The sequence below is a fragment of the Camelus dromedarius genome, chromosome 34 (assembly GCF_036321535.1).
Source record: "Camelus dromedarius isolate mCamDro1 chromosome 34, mCamDro1.pat, whole genome shotgun sequence".
NCBI lineage: Eukaryota > Metazoa > Chordata > Mammalia > Artiodactyla > Camelidae > Camelus > Camelus dromedarius.
This window is the reverse complement of record NC_087469.1, coordinates 58330-79683: the sequence shown is the minus strand read 5'-3', so window position 1 is coordinate 79683 and position 21354 is coordinate 58330. Positions and strand designations below refer to the sequence as shown.

Here is a 21354-nt window from a genome sequence, read left to right as displayed (position 1 = left end):
GGAAACCATAAGCAGAACAAAACAACAACCTATTTAATTTCCAGAATATATAAAACAACTCATAAACTTAATAACAAAAAAGCAAACAACCCAATGCAAAAATGGGCAGGCGACCTAAACAAGCAATTCTCCAATGAAGACATACAAATGCCCAATGGGCACATGAAAAAATGCTCAATATCGCTAATCTAAGAGAAATGCAAATCAAAACTAGAATGAGATCACCTCACACCAGTTAGAATGGCCATCACTCAAAAATCCACAAACGATAAATGCCAGAGAGGGTGTGGAGAAAAGGGAAGCCTCACATATTGTTGGTGGCAATGTAGTTTGGTGCAGCCATTGTGGAAAACAGTATGGAGATTCCTCAAAAAACTAAAAATAAAATTACCATATGATCTAGCAATCCCATTCCTGGGCATATATCCCAGGGGAACTCTAATCTGAAAAGATACATGCACCCCAGTGTTCATAGCAGCACTATATTCAGTAGCCAAGACATGGATACAACCTAAATGTCCATCAACAGATGACTGGGTAATGAAGTTATGGTATATTTATACAATGGAATACTACTCAGCCATATAAAGAATAAAATAATGCCATTTGCAGCAACTTGAATGGACCTGGAGATAGTCATTCTAAGTGAAGTAAGCCAGAAAGAGGTGAAAAATACCATATGAGATCGCTCATATGTGGAATCTAAAAAAAGTAAACACTAACTTATCTACAAAACAGAAACAGCCTCACAGATGTGTGTATGTATAACTGAAACATTATGATGTACACCAGAAGTTGACACATTGTAAACTGACTTTATATTTCAAATTTTAAGAAAAGCCTACATGGAGCCCTCAACACTACATCACAGAACCAGATGCCAAGTTTACCTACTATGAGAACAAGGAGCATGGACATGAATCGTCCTAAAGTAACGTTTCCTACATTCTGGTCTCCAGATCTCTTTATTCTCACAAAGATTATTTAGGGCCCCAAAAGTTTTTGCTTATATGGTAAACTGTATTAAAAGTTAAAACTGAGGAATGTTTTTAAAATTTTATTTAAAGCTAACAATAATAAATACATGTTTATATGAATAATGTATTTTTAAGAAAAAAAACTAAATTTAACAAAGCAAAAATAATAGTAAGAGAGACATTGATTTTGCAATAATAAATGGCACAATAGAAGACAGCCAAATTCCTGTACCTGTTTATGCATCTAATCTGTTACCATATCACGCTGGGAAACACCATTGCACACTTGAGAAAATAAGAAGGTGAAAAAAGGCAGGTCATATTTTAGTCTTGTTAGGGAGTAGTTTTGACCTTGTGGGCTCCTTGTAAAGGCTTCAGGAATCCCCAGGGGTCCTGGGACCACGTTTTAAGAACCACTTAACCTAAATGATGAGAAATTTCTTATGGATGTTCCTCATCCCCACCTTCCACCATATCTAAGTGACATGCCATTTGGAAATGAAGAAGATGGGAGAACAATTCTGAAAAAATTCACGATTTCACCTTTTTTTCCCAAAGCTGACCTTGGCTGTGGGTGCCTCTGCCAGCTTTTAGTGACCTTGTGTGTCTTCAAGAGCAGTTATGTGCTTCCAGGTACGACTAGAAGCTAGAATGAGCTTCCTATTCTACAATTAACTCTTAAACCTATCTCAAGCCCAAGTCCAAATAACAAAGAAGCTAATCTTCCCAGTACACTTATAAGTTCCCTTATCTCCCAAGAGTGGCCACAGACAGTGTCCAAACTGGAGCATTCCTTTACCCACCATCCACTCTCCAAAATCCACTTGCTCTATCATGTTGTCTCCAACCACGGTCTTGGGTCTTTGATTTTTTTTTCCTCTTTCCCCCTTCAGACCAATTGTTGTGTTCAATCTAGTATTTGGCTCTAGATTTTACCTACTTCTACTCTGGACACCAAATGTAATTCCTGTCTTAGTGCCACTCCCCCAAAATAGGTACCACCCCAGAGTTCCAAAAACCTAGCTCAAGTCAGGACCCTTCTCTTTCCCTCCCCTTCCCTTGCCTGGGGAATTTAAATATAATTAGCATAATGGAGGACTCTGAATCTCAGATAGACTGTCAGGAAAGCATTTCACCCTGAAAAAAAATGCAAGAGGATTCTGTCCTGTTTTTAAACATTCCTAAAAACGTTCACAAAGTATTTGAAAAAGAGGCTTTCACATAACATTACATTTTTGATGGTTTCAGCAGTCTCTAATTAGCTAAAAGTCTGCTTTCCTATAGCTGCATGTGAGCAAGTGAGTGATAACCAACAGTGCTGAGTGATCTGACTATGGCAGCACACCTTGACCTTAGAGATCTAAAGCCGCTTTAGAATCTCAGAGGTTCAGGTGGAATGATATGAGGAAGACATGGTGAAACAATTGTGCAAAGGCTGATTTTATGGAAGTTATGGAAGAAGATGTTTTGGTTAGTGGGAAGTATCCACAGTACTGTGGCTTCACTGTCATATTTTTAACCAGCCATGACAGGTACTTATTGTATTTAAGTATCAAATTTCCTCAATTCCTATTACTGTGAAATCAGACCTTAATAAAGTAACTCAAGATAGTTTAGACAGGTATGATCCAAAGAAATATTCCAGCAAAACAAAATAAGTGAAACGTCTTTCCTTTTGCCTCTACCTATAAAACAGCAAAAAAAAAAAGAGCCACAAGATAACCTTACTTCACCATTTCTTTTGATTCTGCTTTGCCACTGTACTTAAAGGACTTGGAAGGCAAAAAAGGGAGCCACCAGGGGGTGGCTGCTGGGTGATTTAGGAATATCTTGAACAGATTCATAAATAATATGGTCACATAAAGGCCCTAATTAGGTAAACACCAGTTCCCCAGGGCAGCCATCTCACAAAAGAGCCTCTCATTTAACTGACTGCATGGGGCACAGGTAAATTATGGGTTTGGTTACTTCAGCGAGCCAGGAGTCACTTGAAGTCCAACAGTCCACGGTAATTAGATTTCAGTGGGGTTTATAAGACAAGTAACTTCAGAGGCAGGTGATTAGTCATCTTCTAACTGCCCCAAGTATTTTCAAATTTGACAGAAATTTCTTTTAAGTGAACTCTGCTATGTGTGAATGAGACTCATTGGGAAGACTTGTAAATTTAGAATTGGTAGAAAGACAGAAATTTTTCACCCACTTTAGTGACTCGGGAGCTCTTGGTTTATGCAGTGTTTTCCCTATGGATTAATTTTTATAAGTCCCTCTATGAACAAATAACTTACAGGATGATGTGATTAAATAACAGTTGTTCTGTATTTCCCTCAATGTGTCTAAGCAAAGGCAAAGCCTGTGGAGAGACATTTACCATGACTGAAGAATGTTAGCTGTTTGGGGAGGGTTTCCTTGTAAGTGAGCAAATGAGGATGGTGGTGGGGAAAAGGAGGCTGAGGAAGGCAGGAAAGGTGAGAGAAAGGAAGAGGGAGGAGGCAGATTCACAGAGTCTCAGCCTTTGAGAGAAATCCATGTCAAGAATGGGATAGTGAATCAACATTAGGAAAGGCAATCATATGTAAAGAGACCAGACCAGAGGGGTTAAATTAGGAGGTCACAGAGGTAAAGATTCAGGTAAGGTTCTGAAAGATGTAATTTGCCGCAGAAAGAATTAGGACCCAGAGATAGGTGCCCCAGGATGAAGATAATTAAGACGGAAACTGTAGGATAGTAATCTGATTGTTGCCATTTGCTTTCTCTCCAGCACTGCTTAATTTCCACCTGGCAAAGAATGATTTTAAAATATATAAAAATATCTTATCGGAAATGTCAACTTTAGAAAAAAGAAGACAGAAAGTTTTATTCAAAAAAAAAAAAAAAAAAAAAAGGAGTATATTTTAGGAACTATACGAGTGACCAAGTAAGAAATAGCTGACCCTCCTCATTCAAATCCACAGTGAGTCATGTGAATGTTGGGCCCCAAGAGCTTCAGACACACCATCTTTTCTAACATGGTGCTACAGACTGTTGAATGAAGGGATGGAGGGGAAGGAACTGTACAACACAGGCAGTTGGCCTTAGGAAAAGTGTTTTATGAACAGAACTTCCTAAATTTTTAACTCCACTCTCCGCTCCCTATTCCATCCTGATAATTTTATTAGATTTCTTAATGTCTTGGTAGTGTTTTTTAGCACTAGATTTCTTTGCAATAATTTTCTACCGCTCTCTAGATTCAAAGACCTGAAAAAGGCTCTAGTGCAAGTGAGAGAAAAATTGGTTTCATTACTTTTTCTTGCCCTTCCTACACATCACCAATGTCAGTAATTGCAAAAATTTCCAGCTTACCATGTACCCTCTTCCCTGTAAAAGGATTAAAACCCATCCTGTCATGCTGTCCTGTTCTATTTTATAGATTAAATTTATCCCTTCACTATCCGTATTTGATTAAACACTATTTCTGTTTCGGTTTTGATTTGATCTGTTTGCCTCTGCTATCTCAAAAAGGGTTTTGCAGCACATTCCTTTTCATTGTAGAGGAACTAAAGGTTACTTCAGGAATATAGCGTGCCATAGAGCTCTCCATGTTTCTATGTGTTATATATTTCTAACATTTCTAAAATTGAGTATCTTTCTTGTTTCATATTTGATGAAAACAGAGAATGACTTTAAGAAAAAACATAAATAAGATTATTTAGTCCCTTTAAGTGACTTGACAGATTTCAAAATTGTGCCAATGACACTCCCTTTCCTCCTGTTCAGCATTAGTCAGCCTGAAAAATAACACTGGGATTCCTAAACTGGAATTTTTGGATTAATCCTTGAGAGCAGGATAGGTAAATTTAGTATAACTATGTTACATTCCTCCCGTGAAATTATACACACATACACACACACACACACACATACACACATACACACACACACACACACACACAACACGCTATGGCTATTCCAAAATCACATTCACATAAATCAAAGTGAAGAAAACGATTCAAATTAATTGGATTCATTTTTACAAATCAGGAATCTACCCCAGCTGCCAATGTTGTCAGCGTGGACACCATTATTTCCAAAAGGAAAATAAAGCCCGAGTTGGGAAAGGAGGAACCCTCAGGATTAAGCAGAATAATAGGACCGAATCCTACTTCTATTTTTCATATTTTTAGACTCTTTTGCACCTTTATAAACTATATTTGAAATATACTATGGGATCAAAAGTATATTTCTTATGTTGACTATGCCCTATTACAAAGGCCTAAGTCCCTTGTCCCTTCAAATGTCCCTTCAAATAGCATTCTGTCCTCTAAAAAGCTCAGGAAGTACATACTATAGTGAAGACAAAATCCCCTGCCTCTCTTTACCCCACTGCCTTCACATCCTGGAAGCACTTAATACAAGACTATAGAAATTCAAGTGGTCTAGAGAGAAAAACTTGGCAATTTTTTAATCTTTAAATTACATAAGAAGAAACTAAGTTATACAATAGTGTCCATTAGCAATAAAACTCACCAAAAAGTATAAATATAATGAAGAGAAATAATGGAGATGTGCCATCACCTTGTTCACCAGAAGACGAGGAGGAACCTTCATCATTAATCCTTTAAAAGGTTATTCTCCAAATAATCTGAATAGCCCATAGGAAATGCCTCTCTAATTTTTCTTTGGGTGTGTGTTGGCGGCAGGGGTTTATAGGTAACTAGGTTTATTTATTTATTTTCAGAGGAGGTGCTGGGGATTGAACCCAGGACCTTGTGCATGCTAGGCATGTGCTCTGCCACTTGAGCTGCCCTCATCTAATTTTTCTCATTGTGATTTCTCTAAGTCCTGAGTGGACTGTCTTTGGCTTCTCTTACAGTGGCCCTGGCCCCTGGAAACAATTGGCCTAAGTACTGTTCCAGTGTCCATAGCTAAGGATTTAGCTGCATTCCCTTGGGTGTTTCCTGTGTGGTAGAAATATTCATTCACTTATGTATTCACTTACCAAATGCTTATTAACATCTCCTATATGCCAGGCAATATTCTAAACACTCTGCTGCTCTTAGGAAGCTAACATTCTAGTGGAATATCTACGGTGATCAACTCCTCCCAGTTTGCCCAGGACTTTCCTAGTTTTAAAATTCAAAGTCCTATGTCCTGGGTACTCCCTCAGTCCTGGGTGGGTCAGGCTGGCTGGTCACCCTACAGAAAGTCGTAAAAGATAAGGCTTGAAATTCTGGCAAGAAAACTCAGGAAGTCATTTTTCAGAGCGAGTTCTTGGTTGTTACGGGAGAATCTTGCTGATACTGGTAGACAGGTACTGGATTCCATAACTGGTAGACATTGCTTTCTAAGGAACACAGGCTTCTTTAAACTCTAATGTTTCACCTGGCATTCAAGGATGGGATTAAGATAAAATTTTAAATAAGAAAATTTTCCTTTTTGTCCTCTCTCCCCTCCCCCCAATTTTAACCTTTTTGGCACGTAATGTTCCCACGTCTGCCTCCTTCCCCGAGGCACCATCACTTGGGTACTCAAGTCTGGTCACTCTGTCCTAAGGACATGCTTCATGCCCCTAAACTTTGAACAAAGAAGCTCTTTTCCTCCATCCAGCAGGCTGCTACCAATTCTAGGCTCAGATTAACCATTGCATTTCAGCCTGACAGAATTAATTCTGTTTGCGTGGCAATTTTTAATAGCCTTTATCAGAGCAATGATCACGCTTGAACATAATTATGTGTTTTTCTTATCTACCTTAGAAAGTGAGTTCCTTCAGGCAAGGAAAATATACCATATTTATCTGTATTTCCCCAGTAACTTAAGAGGAAATGCTTTATAAATGTTTTTGAACTTTTGTTTATAGATACGTGATAAACTGTACTGCCTGAGAAGCAACTTCAAAATACTAGATAAAATATTACAAACACTATTTTAAACACACATTTCAGATTTCAAGAAAGTGAAATGGACAGAGGTCAGGAATGAAAAAGAAACTGAAAGTTGGAGTGGCTAGTGTGAGCTAACACTGGGGTCTCCCTGGGGAATTTTCCAGCCTCAAGGACCAAGGAGCATAAGTTTAAGTGGCTACTGAGAACAGGGAAATAGGTCTTGGTTCTGAGCAAGACTGAAGTTGGAGTTGAAATGCCCAGAAAGTTTCTCAACCCTTGAAGTGCTATAACTTCACTGAAAGAGTATATTAGAAAATTCATTCACCATCAACAGTTGATAATAGAGAGTTTGTTCAGGCAGGGCAGTTGGTCATAAAAAATTAAATTAAGGGTCTGAGAATCAAAATTGTAGACCTGTTCTCATATAATTTTAAAGTACAGATATATATTACCTGTTGGGTCTAGGAAATTTTGAAGCAATAAATTAATTAAAAATATTTTATCTTTTAAAAGTGGTCTTTCTTTCACCTACTCTACTTAATCCATGTTGCCTTCTTTCTCATTCCGTGAACACACTGGCCATATTTCTGATCTGAATGCCTCTTATGCCCTCTACTCTCCACCTTGAATGCTCTTTCTCCATATAGGTGCATTGCAAGATCTCTCACTCAATCAAATCTTTGCCAAACTGTCTTCTTCTCAGCGAGGACTTCTCTGACCACCCAACTTAGAATTGTAAACCATCTACCCATCCCCAATCACCTTACTTCTGACTCACTTTTACTGTTTTCTGAAGACTTATCACCTCCTAAGTAAAGGATATAGCTTCTTATTTATTATTTACTTTCTCCCCTGACTAGATTGTAAGTGCCAAGACAACAGGAATTTTTGTGGTCTTCTATTTACTAATGTATCTCAATCAACTGGGAAATGGGTTGTTCATAATAGGTTCTCATTAAAGGCTTTTTAGTGGATAAAATGAGAGAATTGATGATAAAATAAATCAAAAAGAACCCCAAATAAATCTTCTTGAGGGATAAAAACCTTAAGTCTGACCATGCAAGGTCCACACAAATAAAGCCTTACTAAAGACAAGCTCAAAATAATAATAAAAAAATTATAAGTAACATGATCAAATATCAATGGATACAGCATAGTCCAAATGTTGGTATCCTTGAATACTTCAGATAATAGATTTACTGGATACAAATATAAAACAAATGTTTATTCACCTCTTGGTCAGGTTTATTCCTAATTAGTTTATTTTTTGATGTGATTTTTTAAAAGGGATTGTTTTATTTCTTTCCTTTTTTGATATTTCATTGTTAGAGTAAAGAAATGCAAAATATTTCTGTATATTAATCTCATATCCTGCTACCTTTCTGAATTTGTTAATCAGCTCTGGTAGTTTTTGTGTGGAGTCGTTAGAGTTTTCTATGTATAGTATCATGTCATCTGCATATAGTGACAATTTTATCTCTACTCTTCCAATTTGGATCCCTTTTGTTTCAAAAATTCTCTCTGATTAATATGGCTAGGACATTCCATACTACGCTGAGTACAGATGGTGAATATTATTTTACCAAGGATTATTATGTTGGCTGTGGGTTGTCATAAATTGTTATATTGTGTTGAGATGTGTTCCCTCTTTACCCACTTTGATGAGAATTTTTATCATGAATGTATGTTTAAAGACCTACATGGAAGATGGAAAACTGGATACTTTAAATCTCCAAGAGAAAAATCATAGGCAGAACACTGTGTTACATAAATCAAAGCAATTTTTTTGGCTCCATCTCTTAAAGTAAAGGAAATAAAAGCAAAAATAAACAAATGGAACCTAATTCAACTTAAAAGCTTTTACACAATAAAGGAAACAATTAACAGAACAAAAGGATGACTTAATGGAGAAATTATCTGCAAATGATTTGATAAGGGATTAATATCCAACATGTATAACAGCACATACAACTCAACATCAAAAAAAAAAAACCAAAAAAACAAACCTGATTTTAATATGGGCAGCAAAACTGAATAGACATTTCTCCAAAGAGGAAATGCAAATTGCCAACAGACTCATTAAACATGCACAACATTGTTAATCATCAGGGAAATGCAAATCAAAACCATGAGACATCACCTTACATTGATCAGAATGGCTATCATCAAAAAGAACACAAATAACAAATGTTGGTGTAGATGTGAAGAAAAAGGAACCCTCACACACTATTTGTGGAAATTTAAATTGGTGCACCCACCATGGAAAACATTATGGAGGTTTCTCAAAAAACTAAAAATAGAATTGCCATGGGTCCCAGTCATTCCACTCCTGGGTATATATCTGAAAAACCAAAAACTCTAATTTAAAAAGATACTTACAGTGCAATGTTCATAGCATCATTACTTACAGTTGCCAAGATATGGAAGCCACCTAAGTGTCTATCAACAGATGAGTGGATAAAGAAGATGTGATTGATAGATTTTATATATATATATGTACACACACACATATATATGTATATCTCACATACACACTCAACAGACTACTACTCAGTCATAAGAATGAAATTTTGCCTTTTGTCAAAATAGATGAAATTGGCATTATGCTAAGTGAAATAAATCAGACACAGAAAGACAAATAATGTGTGATATTATTGCTATGTGGAATCTAAAAAATACAAAGCTGGTGAAAATAACAAAAAAGCAGCAAATTCACAGATACAGACAACAAACTTGGCTAACAGTGGGAGGTAGGAGGAAAACACAGGAGTTGGAGGGTGGAAGGCATAAACTGCTGGGTGTAAGACAGGCTAAGGATGTACTGGACAACACAAAGAATATATAATCAATATTTTGCAGTAACTGTAAATGGAAAGTAACTTTTAAAACTTTATAAAAAATAAAAAATAACATAAAATAAAATGGCCATATGACCAAAAGCAATCTAAACATTTAACACAATCCTTATTAAAATCCTCATGACATTTTTTACAGAACTAGAGCAAATAATCCCAAAATTTATATGGCCCTACAAAATGCCCAGAATTGCCAAAGGAATCCTGAGGTTTAAAAACAAAGCTGGAAGCAGAATCTTCCAGACATCAGACTCTATTAAAAAGCTACTCTAATCAAAACAGTCTGCTATTGGCTCAGAAACAGACTTATAGATTAATGGAAGAGAATATAGAACATACAAAGAATACAGAAGTAAACCCAGGCCCCATACAGTCAATTAACCTATAACAAAAGAAGCAAGAATACACGACGGAGAAAAGACAGTCTCTTCAATAAGTGGTTTTGAGAAAGCTGGACAGCTACACATAGATCAATGAATTCAAAGAAGAAATTAAAAAATACTTTGAGACAAATTACAATGAAAACACAACCACACAAAGTCTATGGGATACAGCAAAAGCAGTCCTAAGAGGGAAGTTCATAGTGATATAGGCCTTCCTGAAAAAATAAAAACAGGTGTTTTACTGGTCATCTATTTAATGGCAAATGTGTGCATGTGTTTGCTTTTCCTAAGGATTTACAGAAAATACCACGGTTGCCTTCATTATTTCCTTGGTGTCTTGTAAGAAGGTGATCAGGACTTGGGGAACTAACTTTTCTATCAGTGAAATATTTCTCTTAATTCAAATTTGAATTAATAAATTTTTTATACTAAATAAAAAGAACTTATTTAGAAAGTATAAGTTACAGTGTGTTTAATGAGACTGGAAATTGAATAGGAGATTTCAGAAAGTTTCTGTTGAAAGTACTTAATTAAAAAAAAAGATTAAAGTGTAACCCCCAGGACCTAGCCTTCAAAGAGACCCTAAGAAAGACTAAATTATAAAAAGGAAAGATTAATTTATAAATACCATAGAAACATTCCATCTGTTTCTATTTTGTCTTAGAGGTAAGTTTGGAAGAAGGCAGAACCATTTTTTTTTTTTTTTTGGTGCCCATTTTGAATCTGACCCAGATGTAACATCTTTCTAAAGCAGCCCATGTAAATTCCCCTACATAATATAACACTCCTTCAGGAATTTGTTTGGAGCTAGAAAATATATTGTAAACAGACTGTGCATCCTGTCCCAGTGTAGTTATGCCTGTTGTCCTGGTGCAATGTTAACAACACGACCTTTCACTCTCAGAGGTATCCCAGTATGGATGGCAGATTATGGTAACCTTATCTATAAATAAAAATGAATTGTTAATAATAACAGAATAACCTTTATTGGAAGCTTGCTATTTGTCAGAGACTCTGAAATGGTTTCACATGTAATGAATTATTCAAAATAGTAATGAGAGAATTATTTTAGTGCCCCCACTTTACAGCTGAGGAAACAGCAAGGTCGAGTGGCTAAACACTAGGGTTGTGTCTCGTGGTGGGCCAGCCCGAAACTAGTGAAGGTCTGATTCTACCACAACAGGTACCGGAAGACATGTCTCCTTATTTGCTGGCTGATATGACTAACTTGGTTGCCCTTACCACATTCAAAGATTATCGATAGTTCTAATTTGTTATACTTCCTAGCTGTCATAAACCTATTTTTATAAGAACTGTTCATTTTAAGAGGCAGGAAAAGAGCACTGAACTGAAGTAAAAGTCAGCTGGGTTGGAGCTCAGGATACTGCTATTACTAAGTTAATGATAATAATAATGGTTTGTTGAGTGACTAGTTTATGCCAGAAACTGTACTTAGGGTTTCTCTGTGTTCTCTCACTAACCCTTGAAACAGCTCTGTGAGGCAGAACATTTGCACCCCACAAAAGTATATGAATTGCTTCAGCCTGAATTTAGTTCAGAAATTAAGTGGGAGGGTATAGCTCAAGTGGTAGAGCACATGCTTAGCATGCACGAGGTCCTGGGCTCAATCTCCAGTACCTCCTCTAAAAATAAATACGGCTAATTACCTCCCCTTTACCAAAATTAAGAAATTAAATAATATAATAAATAAAAAAAGAATATGAAAATGAATATATGTGTGCTCATGTGTAACTGAAAAATTGTGCTGTACACCAGAAACTGACACAACATTGTAAACTGACTATACCTCAATTTAAAAAAAGAAATGAAAAATGAAGACTGGGAGATTCAATAATTTCAGCAGGCCTAGCAAACTCTACATTCTACGACTAGATTAGATGTCTCTGGGAGTGACTGATTACCAGGAGGTAAGGCACAGGGTTTGTATGCAGAGAAAAATTCTTGGGGGCAGAGAATTCCCTAACACCTCAGATTTATATGAGCTATCATGTATTGAGTGCTTACTAAAGGCATGCGTTTCACAAACTTTTATCTTCTGTTTTTCTCCTCACCATAGGCCAAATAAGAGGATTTGGATTTGAACCAATGTAAATTTAAATCTGCCTTGCTAGAGAGAGCACCCTTCTCTGGCTCTCTAGCCTCTGCTCTAATTTAAGAAACTTTTAGAAAAGCAATAGTAAGGATAAATGACTAAATGATCTTTGCTCATGATCAAATTTGTTCTACCACTGCAGGGATAATATAAATAGAAAAACAGATGTGATCGTATTGTGAGGAGGTTGTTAAAAGAATATCCCTTGCCCCTTTTTCAAACAAGAAGTGTGGAAATTCTCACTAGTGCAGAGTAAGATCTGTGTGCTGCAAAGAACAAAGTAAATACGAGTCTGTGCTTGTATTCAAAAGATGGTCACAGTTTGGTAGGGATCCGAGGATGTAAATGCACAAATATAGATGAGGTGCTATTATGAAATGTCAAATCCGAATTGTAGAGTGGAATTTGAACAGTGCTTCTTAACTGGGAATGTGTCATGTGTGATGCGCTTTAAAAATACAGATGCCAGGACAATGGGAGTGTTGACCAAATAAATTTTGAAGGTTGAGGCTGGAAATGCGTAATTTTAAACTCCACAAGTGATTGTGAAGTTCACTATGAATAACAACCACCAGCTAAACATTAATATGCTAATTATGCAGATTTTTTAAAGGAGAGGTTTGTTTGAGATGGGATTTTAAAAGATGGCTTCATAGAAGTGATGAGATTTGAATGAAAGGTCAGATATGGACAGAAAGTAGGTGAAACAGACTTTTTTCTTTTATATTTTAGCTCAAACCTTGCCTGTAAAGTTTTTTCCCACATTTCAGATTCCTAATTGGATTGATCTAGAATTGATAATAAAACTTATAACAAAAAATACCTGGAAATGTTCAATTATCTTCTAATATATTATTGAAATGGCTACATGGAACTCAGGTTTAAAGTCTTGCTTGAAAGCTTGTAAATTATCAATAGATTAGCATTAATATCTTAATAAAGAAAATTTTACCACAATTAATACATGCAATTTGGACTAGGTATTGCTAAGGGCAGGGTTGGCATTTTATTTGAATTTGGATTCTTAGATCTTTAGCACAGGGATTAGCATCTAGACTATATACATAACATATATTTGTTTGTTGAATGAAGGAGACCTTTGGATTTCCTTGGTTTATTCATTCTACCTTGATCGTGGGGCAGATTTCAATAGTCTTCCATTTGAAACATCAAGAATTTCACACATACAGGATTTGGTTTGTTTGTTTCTTTCTTAACTCAGAATCAATGAGCTGGCAAAGATTTTCAGCAATCGTTTGCTTTTAGGCTTTTTCTTTCCCATTGAAAAGACTGAAGGAAAAGAAGAAAAGTGGAAAAGGCAAAAAACTTCCAAGCATCCTGACATCCTAGCATCCCCAGAGCAGGGGAGCTCTCCATGTGTGTGTAGCCCTGCAACAGCTGGCACAACCCTCTCACATCAGTCCTTCCAGAGGGAGGAGCACGCCAAGCCATCAGCCTGTCCAGGTGAGGGAGCAAGGCCTCCCCAGCTGGCCCAGGCTCTCTCTGCTGACCTTTTTGGAGAACAGGATTGCTTTGTCATTGTTTTGGGTTGTTAATGGGGTTGTAAAGGCATGATGGGCAGAAAGATCACTAAGAATCTTTATCTTCTTGCATTGTATCTCCTCAGTGCCAATCAAGCCAAGTTTTGTTAGCATTTTGTTGTTGCTATTTAAAAAAAAAAAAAGTCAGAATATATTCATATTCCCCAGTGGACTTTCTAATAATACTTTTGGAAGCAGTGTCATAGGAGGAAAAATAATAGGAAGAAGAAAGAATAGACAGAAAACAAAACACAGATAGGGAAAGAGAAGACTTTGATTTTACTATTTATATATGTGTTTTGGAGAATAAAGGGGGAGAAAATGGAAGGCATCATATGGTAGTTATGGACATGTGTTTGTAAAACATTTTTAGCATGAGACAGCTTTGATAAAAAGGATGGACACTCATGCTGGTATTAGAGAAAGCAGGGCTAGTATCCAGAAGGGGCAGCTTGGGCAGAAGAACCTGTCAGAGTACAAGATGCCTGTGAACTCACCTTGGTGTCACTGAAGAGAAGTCCCAGGTGTCCCATTGATTGCTCAGGACTCAGCCGACATGGCTGTAGTCTAGAAGGGCTTAAATAAACAGCCACTTGTCCCCAGGGAACTACTGAATGAACTCTTGAGGTAACTGTATTCTATATTAAACACATGGAATTCTTAGTTGGACCAAAACTCATGACGTCCAAATGGCTAACTGGAATTTTAGTAACTGTATTGACCGCAAAATGCCCTCAGGGACTATGATTTGGAAAATGGGACCTGGCTCAAGGCATATACCAACTGGCCAGCATATGAGTGGACGCACCTTTTTGGCCTCCCCATCCTTTCTCCAGCTGCGACTTGACTGCCTCATCCCAGACAAGCCCGAAGTGAAAAACACACTAAAATAAACATGATGACATAATTCATTATAAGCAATGATTGAAAATGAACATGTCTTCAATAGGTTAATTCACACTGAGTTGTACAAAACGGCTGAAAATAAAATGAATTTGTGTTCTATGAATATTTCAAGAGTGGATCATTATATTCACGGCCTACATGTCATGCACACAGCAGTGATTTTAATCAGATGGGGGTGTGCTAGAGGCAGAGGTCCTTGACATCCAAGTATGAGCATCTCTTCTCAACCAGGCCATCAGTGACTTCACTTTGGTAGCTTGAAGTGGACTTATCAACAACAGAAATTTATTTCTTGGAGTTCTGGAAGTCTGAGATCAGGTGCCGGCGTGGTCAGGTGAGGTTGCAAACGTTTCCTTGTATCTTCATGTGTTGGAAGAAGCTAAGAAGCTCTGTGGACTCTCTAATCTCATTGAGGAGGGTACCACCTTCATGACATAATTACCTCCCACAGGCCCCACCTTCTAACAGTAACACACTGGATGTAAGAATTCCAGTATGTGAATTTGCCCAGTGGTGGCAGGAGGTAGAGGGGGACACAAACTCTCAGACCATAGCATACTACAAAACAAGGCTTTCTATTTTTCTATTGAAATATAGTTGATTTACAATGTTGTATTAGTTTCAGGTGGACAGCAAAGTGATTCAATTTTACATTTATATACATATATATTCTTTTTCAGATTCTTCTCCATTATAGGTTATTACAAGATATTGAATATAGCTCCCTGTGTTATACAGTAGATCCTTGTTTATTTTATATACAGTGGTGTATATATGTCAATCCCAAACTCCTAATTTATCCCTATATATCCTATATATCCCTCTGCATGTCTATATATGTACATAGTGATATCTATATCCATATCTATACACACACACACACACACACACACCACAGCTTCTTTAACCACTCATCTGTCGATGGACATTTAGTTCGCTTCCGTGTCTTGGCTACAGTAAATAGTGCTGTTGTGAACACTGGGGTGCATGCATCTTTTCAAATTAGAGTTTTCTCTGGATATATGCCCAGGAGTGGGAGTGCTGGATCATATAAGTCTATTTTAAGTTTTTAAGGAACATCCATACTGTTCTCCATAGTGGCTATACCAATTTACATTCCCACCACCTGTGTAGGAGGGTTCCATTTCCTCCACATCCTCCCCAGCATTTATCATTTGTGGACTTTTGAATGATGGCCGTTCTGACTGATGCGAGGTGATACCTCATTGTAGTTTTGATTTGTGTTTCTCTGATAATGAGTGATATGGAGCATGTTTTCATGTGCCTGTTGGCCATCTGTCTTCTTTGGAGAAATGTTTATTTTGGTCTTCTGCTCATTTTTTTGATTTTTTTTTTAAGTCAAGCTGTATGAGCTTTTGGTATATTTTGCAAATTACTCCCTTTCAGTCTCATCATTTGCAAATATTTTCTCCCATTGCACAAGTTGTCTTTTTGTTTTGTTTATGGTTTCCTTTGCTGTGTAAAATGTTTTGAATTTACCATTTGCTTATTTTTGCTTTTATTTCTATTACTCTAGGAGACAGATCGAAAAAAATATTGCTGCAATTTATGTCAGAGTGTTTTGCCTATGTTTTCCTCCAAGAGTTTTAGAGTATCTGGTCTTATATTTAGGTCTTTAATCCATTTTGAGGGTGTTTTTGTATATGGTGTTAGAGAATTGTTCTAATTTTAATTGTTTACATGTAGCTGTCTAGTTTTCCCATCATAACTTGTTGAAGAGGCTGTTTTTGTCCATTGTATATTCTTACCTCCTTTGTGGTAAATTAATTAACCATGAGTGCATGAGCTTTCCATCCTGTTCCATTGATCTGTGTGTCTGTTTTTGTGCCAGCACCATACTGTTTTGATTACTGTAGCTTTGTCATATAGTCTGAAGTCAGGGCGTGTGATTCCTCTAGCTCTGTTCTTCTTAAGATTGTTTTGGTGATTCTGGATCTTTTGTGTTTCCATGCAGATTTAAAAAATACTTGCTCTACTTCTGTGAAAAATATCATTGGAAATTTAATAGGGATTGCATTGAATCTGTAGATTGCCTTGGATATAAAGGTCACTTTAACAGTATGGATTCTTCCAATCCAAGAACATGGTATATCTTTCCATCTGTTTCTGTTGTCTTCAATTTCTTTCATCAGCATCTTTTAGTTCTCAGAGTACAACTGTTTTCTCCCTGTAGGTAGGCTTATCCCTAGATATATATAGATTTTTTTTTTGATGCAGTGGTAAATGGGACTGTTCCCTTAATATCTTTTTCCACTACGTTGTTGTTAGTGTATAGAATTGCAAGATTTCTTCTTACTAATTTTGTACCTTGCAACTTTACTAAATTCATTAATGAAATCTAGTAGTATTCTGTCAGTATCTTTAGGAGTTTGTATGTATGTTATCATGTCATCTGCAAACAATGAGTTTTACTTCTTTTCCAAATTGGATTTTTAAAATTTCATTTTCTCCTCTGACTGCTGTGGCTAGGACCTCCAAAACTATGTTGAATAAAAGTGGTGAGAGTGTGCATCCTTGTCTTGAAGAACAGATCTTAGAGAAAATGCTTTCAGCTTTTCACCATGGAGTATGATGACAGCTGTGGGTCTGTCATATATGGCCTCTATTATGTTGAGGTATGTTCCTTCTATGCCCATTTTCCAAAGAATTTTTTTTTATCATAAGCTGAATTTTATTAAAAGCTTTTTCTGCATCTATTGAGATTATCATATGGTTTTATTTCTTTAATTTGTTAATGTGGTGTATCACATTGATTGATTTGTGAGTATTGAAAATTCCTCATGTCCTTGGGATAAATCCCACTATATTAAAAGGAGTCTGATCCTTTTAATACGTTGTTGGAGTCAACTTGCTAGTATTTTGTTGAAGATATTTGCATCTATGTTCATCAGTGATATTAGCCTGTAATTTCTTTTTTTGTGACCTATTTGTCTGGTTTGGGTTTCAGGGTGATAGTGGCCTCATAAAATGATTTTGAAATTGTTCCTTCCTTGGGAATTTTTTTGGAATAGTTTCAGAAGAATAGGTGTCAACTTTTCTCACCTGTGAATTCTGCCTGTGGACTTTTGTTTGTTGGGAGTTTTTAAATAACTGATTCAATTTCAGTATTGGTAATTGGTCTGTTCATATCTTCTATTTCTTTCTCATTTAGTCCTGTGACATTCTGCCTTTCTGAGAATTTGTCCATTCTAGGTTGTCCATTTGGTTGGTGTATAATTATTTGTAGTAGCTGCTTATGATCTTTGTATTTCTATGGTGTTGGTTGCTAACTTCTCCTTTTTCATTTCTGTTTTTATTAATTTGGGCCCTCTCCTTCTTCTTCTTGATGAGTCTGGCTAAAGGTTTATCATTTTTGTTTATCCTTTCAAAGAACCAGCTTTTAGTTTTATTGATTTTTTCTATTGTTTATTTTTAGTCTCTATGTCATTTATTTCTGCTCTGATCTTTATGATTCCCTTCCTTCTACTAACTTTGGGTTTCCTTGTTTTTCTTTCTCTAGTTGCTTTAGGTGTAAGGTTAGGTTTTTCATTTGAGATTTTTGTGTGTGTGTCCCAAGGTAATCTTTTATCACTATAAACTTCCCTCTTAGAACTACTTTTGCTGTGTCCCATAGGTTTTGGAGGCTCATGTTTTTGTTTTGATTTGTCTGTAGGTATTTCTTTCATTTCTGATTTCTTCTTTGATGTCTTCAGTGAGCCATTGGTTGTTTAGTAGCATGTTGGTTGGCATCAATGTGTTTGTGGGGTTTTTTGCAGTTTTTTTCTTCTTCTAGTTGATTTCAAGTCTCATAGTGCTGTGGTCAGGAAAGACCCTCAATATGATTTCAATTTTCTTAAATTAACGAAGGCTTGATTTGTGACCCAGCATGTGATCTATCCTGGAGAATGTTCCATGTCCCCTTGAAAAGAATATGTATTCTACTGTTTTCAGATGGAATGCGCTATAAACATTAATGAAGTCCATCTAGTCTAATGTGTCCTTAAGGCCTGTGTTTTCTCACTGACTTTCTGTCTGGATGACCTGGCCTTTGGTGTAAGTGAGGTTTTAAAGTCCCTACCCCACTGTTACTGTTACTGCCAATTCCTCCCATTGTGTCTGTTAACATTTGCCTTATATATTGTGCTGATCCTACGCTGGGTGCATATATAGTTGCAATTGTTGTATCTTCTTCTTGGATTTATCCCTTGGTCATTCTGTAGTCCCTCTGTCTCCTGTAACAGTCTTTATTTTAAAGTCTGTTTTGTCTGATATAAGTATTGCTACTCTGGCTTTCTTTTGACTTCCATTTATTTGTAGCACATTTTTTGATCCCCTCATTTTTGGTCTGTGTGTATCTCTAGATCTGAGATGAGTTTTTTGTAGGCAGAAAATATATGGGTTCTTGTTTTTGTACCCATTCAAGCCAGTCTGTGTCTTTTGGTTGGTGCATTTATTCCATTTACATTTAAGGTCATTATTGATATGTATGCTCTTATTGCCATTTTGTTGATTGTTTCAGATTTGTTTTTATACATCTTTTTTTTTTTCCTTTCTTTTTTTGTTCTCTTCTCTTGTGATTTGGTGACTATCTGAATTCCTTTTTCATTTTTGTGTGTATTATCTATTATAGATTTTTGGTTTGCAGTTATCATGAGGTTTTGGTATAGCAGTCTATATATATAATTGCTACCAGGTATTATAAGAAACCCTAGCAGAAAACTACTAAAGCCCATGGATGAATCTGAAAAAGTTGCAAGATAAAAACTAACATACAGAAATTTGTTATATTTATATACATTATCAACAACATATCAGAAAAATAAATTAAGGAAATAATCCCATTTATCATTGCATCAAAAATAATGAAATAGCTAGGAATAAACCTACCTAAGGAGGCAAAATACCTGTAATCCAAAATGATAAGGTACTGACTGAAAGGAGTTGAAGACAACACAAACAGATGTTCTTGGATTAGAAGGAATAATATTGTTAAAATGGCCATACTATCTAGCAATATACAGATTCAATGCAACCCCCTTCAAATTACCAGTGGCATTTTTCACAGAACAGGAAGAAATTATTTTAAATTTGTATGGAAACACAAACGAGTCTGAATAGCCAAAATAATCTTGAGAAAAAAGAACAGAGCTGGAGGAATTATTCTCCCTGACTTCACAATATACTACAAAGTTACAGTAATCAAAATAGCATGGTATTGGCACAGAAACAGACACAGATCAATGGAACAGGATAGAAGGTCCAGAAAAAACACTTATATACTTATGGCCAATTAATCTACAGCAAAGGATGTAAGGATATATAACAGAGAAAAGGCAGCCTCTTGAACAAGTGGTGCTGGAGAAAGCAGACAGCTACGTGTAAAAGAGTAAAATTAGAATGTTCTCTAACAATATATACAAAACCCCCTCAAAATGGATTAAAGACCTAAATGTAAGACCAGATACTCTAAAACTCCTGGAGGAAAACATAGGCAGAACACTCTTTGATATAATTGCAGCAATATTTTTTTCAATCTGTCTTCCAGAGTAATGGAAATAAAAGCAAAAATCAGCAAATGGGGCCTAATTAAACTTAAAACCTATTACACAGCAAAGGAAACCATAAACAAAACAAAAAGACAAGTGGAATGGAAGGAAATATATGCAAATGTTGAGACTGAAAGAGACTAATTTCCAAAACATATCAAGAGCTCATGCAGCTTAAAAAATGGGCAGAAGACCTGAATAGACAGTTCTCCAAAGAAGACATACAGATGGCCAGCAGGCATGTGAAAAGATGTTCTGTATCTCTCATTATCAGAGAAATACAAGTCAAAACTACAATGAAGTATCATCTCACATCAGTAAGAATGGCTATCATTAAAAAATCTACAAATAATAAATGCTGGAAAGGGCATGGATTAAAGGGAACTTTCCTACCCTGCTGAAGGGTATGTAAGTGGATCCAGCTACTATGGAGAACAGTATGGATGTTCCTTAAGAACTAAAGATAGAGTTGCCATATGTTCCAGCAATATGACTCCTGGTCATATAGCTGGAGAAAACTCAAATTTGAAAAGATACATGCACACCAATATTTGTAGCAACACTGTTTACAATAGCCAAGACATGGAAGCAAGCTAAACTTCCACTGACAGAGTAATGGATAAAAATATGGGGGGGGGTGTATACATACATATATATATATATATATTATATATATATATATACACACACACACACACACACATATATATACATATATATATATATACACACACGTATACACATATATATATTTGAATATTACTTAACCACACAAAATAATGAAATAATGTCATTTTCAGTAACATAAATGAGTCTGGTGATTATCATATTAAAAGAAGTGAAAATACTGAGGTTGATTCCTCCTTTGAGGTATAAAACAAGTAAAATTATAGACTTAAATGGAAAAAGCCCCAGACACTAATTTATTATTATTGCTATCAGTAAACATATTTTCATAATAATCTTCCATTTACAGAACATTTTCACAATCATTTCTCAGTAGTGTTATTTTATCCTTAGACCCAAAACAGTAGAGGTTTTAAAGGCAATAGAGGTTGCACATTTAAATACTCATTTTCTACTTGTTCTTCCTGACAAAAATTAGATTAAATGTGTCCAGATTCCTAACACATCTTTCTGGTTGCATAGGTGAATGAAGTGTGTTTTTCTGGAAG

General features: G+C 36.1%; 1 long non-coding RNA gene across 3 annotated transcripts in view; it reads right to left on the bottom strand.

The window, feature by feature from the left end:
- Nucleotides 1-21354, bottom strand: part of LOC116150247 (uncharacterized) — a 116896-nt gene that overhangs the window by 53905 nt on the left and 41637 nt on the right. Inside the window, exon 6 of one of the 3 annotated variants that reach the window (XR_010378883.1) lies at nt 14125-14611. The exons of the other annotated variants lie outside the window; for them this stretch is intronic. This is a non-coding gene — a long non-coding RNA (uncharacterized LOC116150247). Of the gene's footprint in view, nt 1-14124; nt 14612-21354 lie in introns of those variants that run through there. 3 annotated transcript variants of the gene reach the window in all.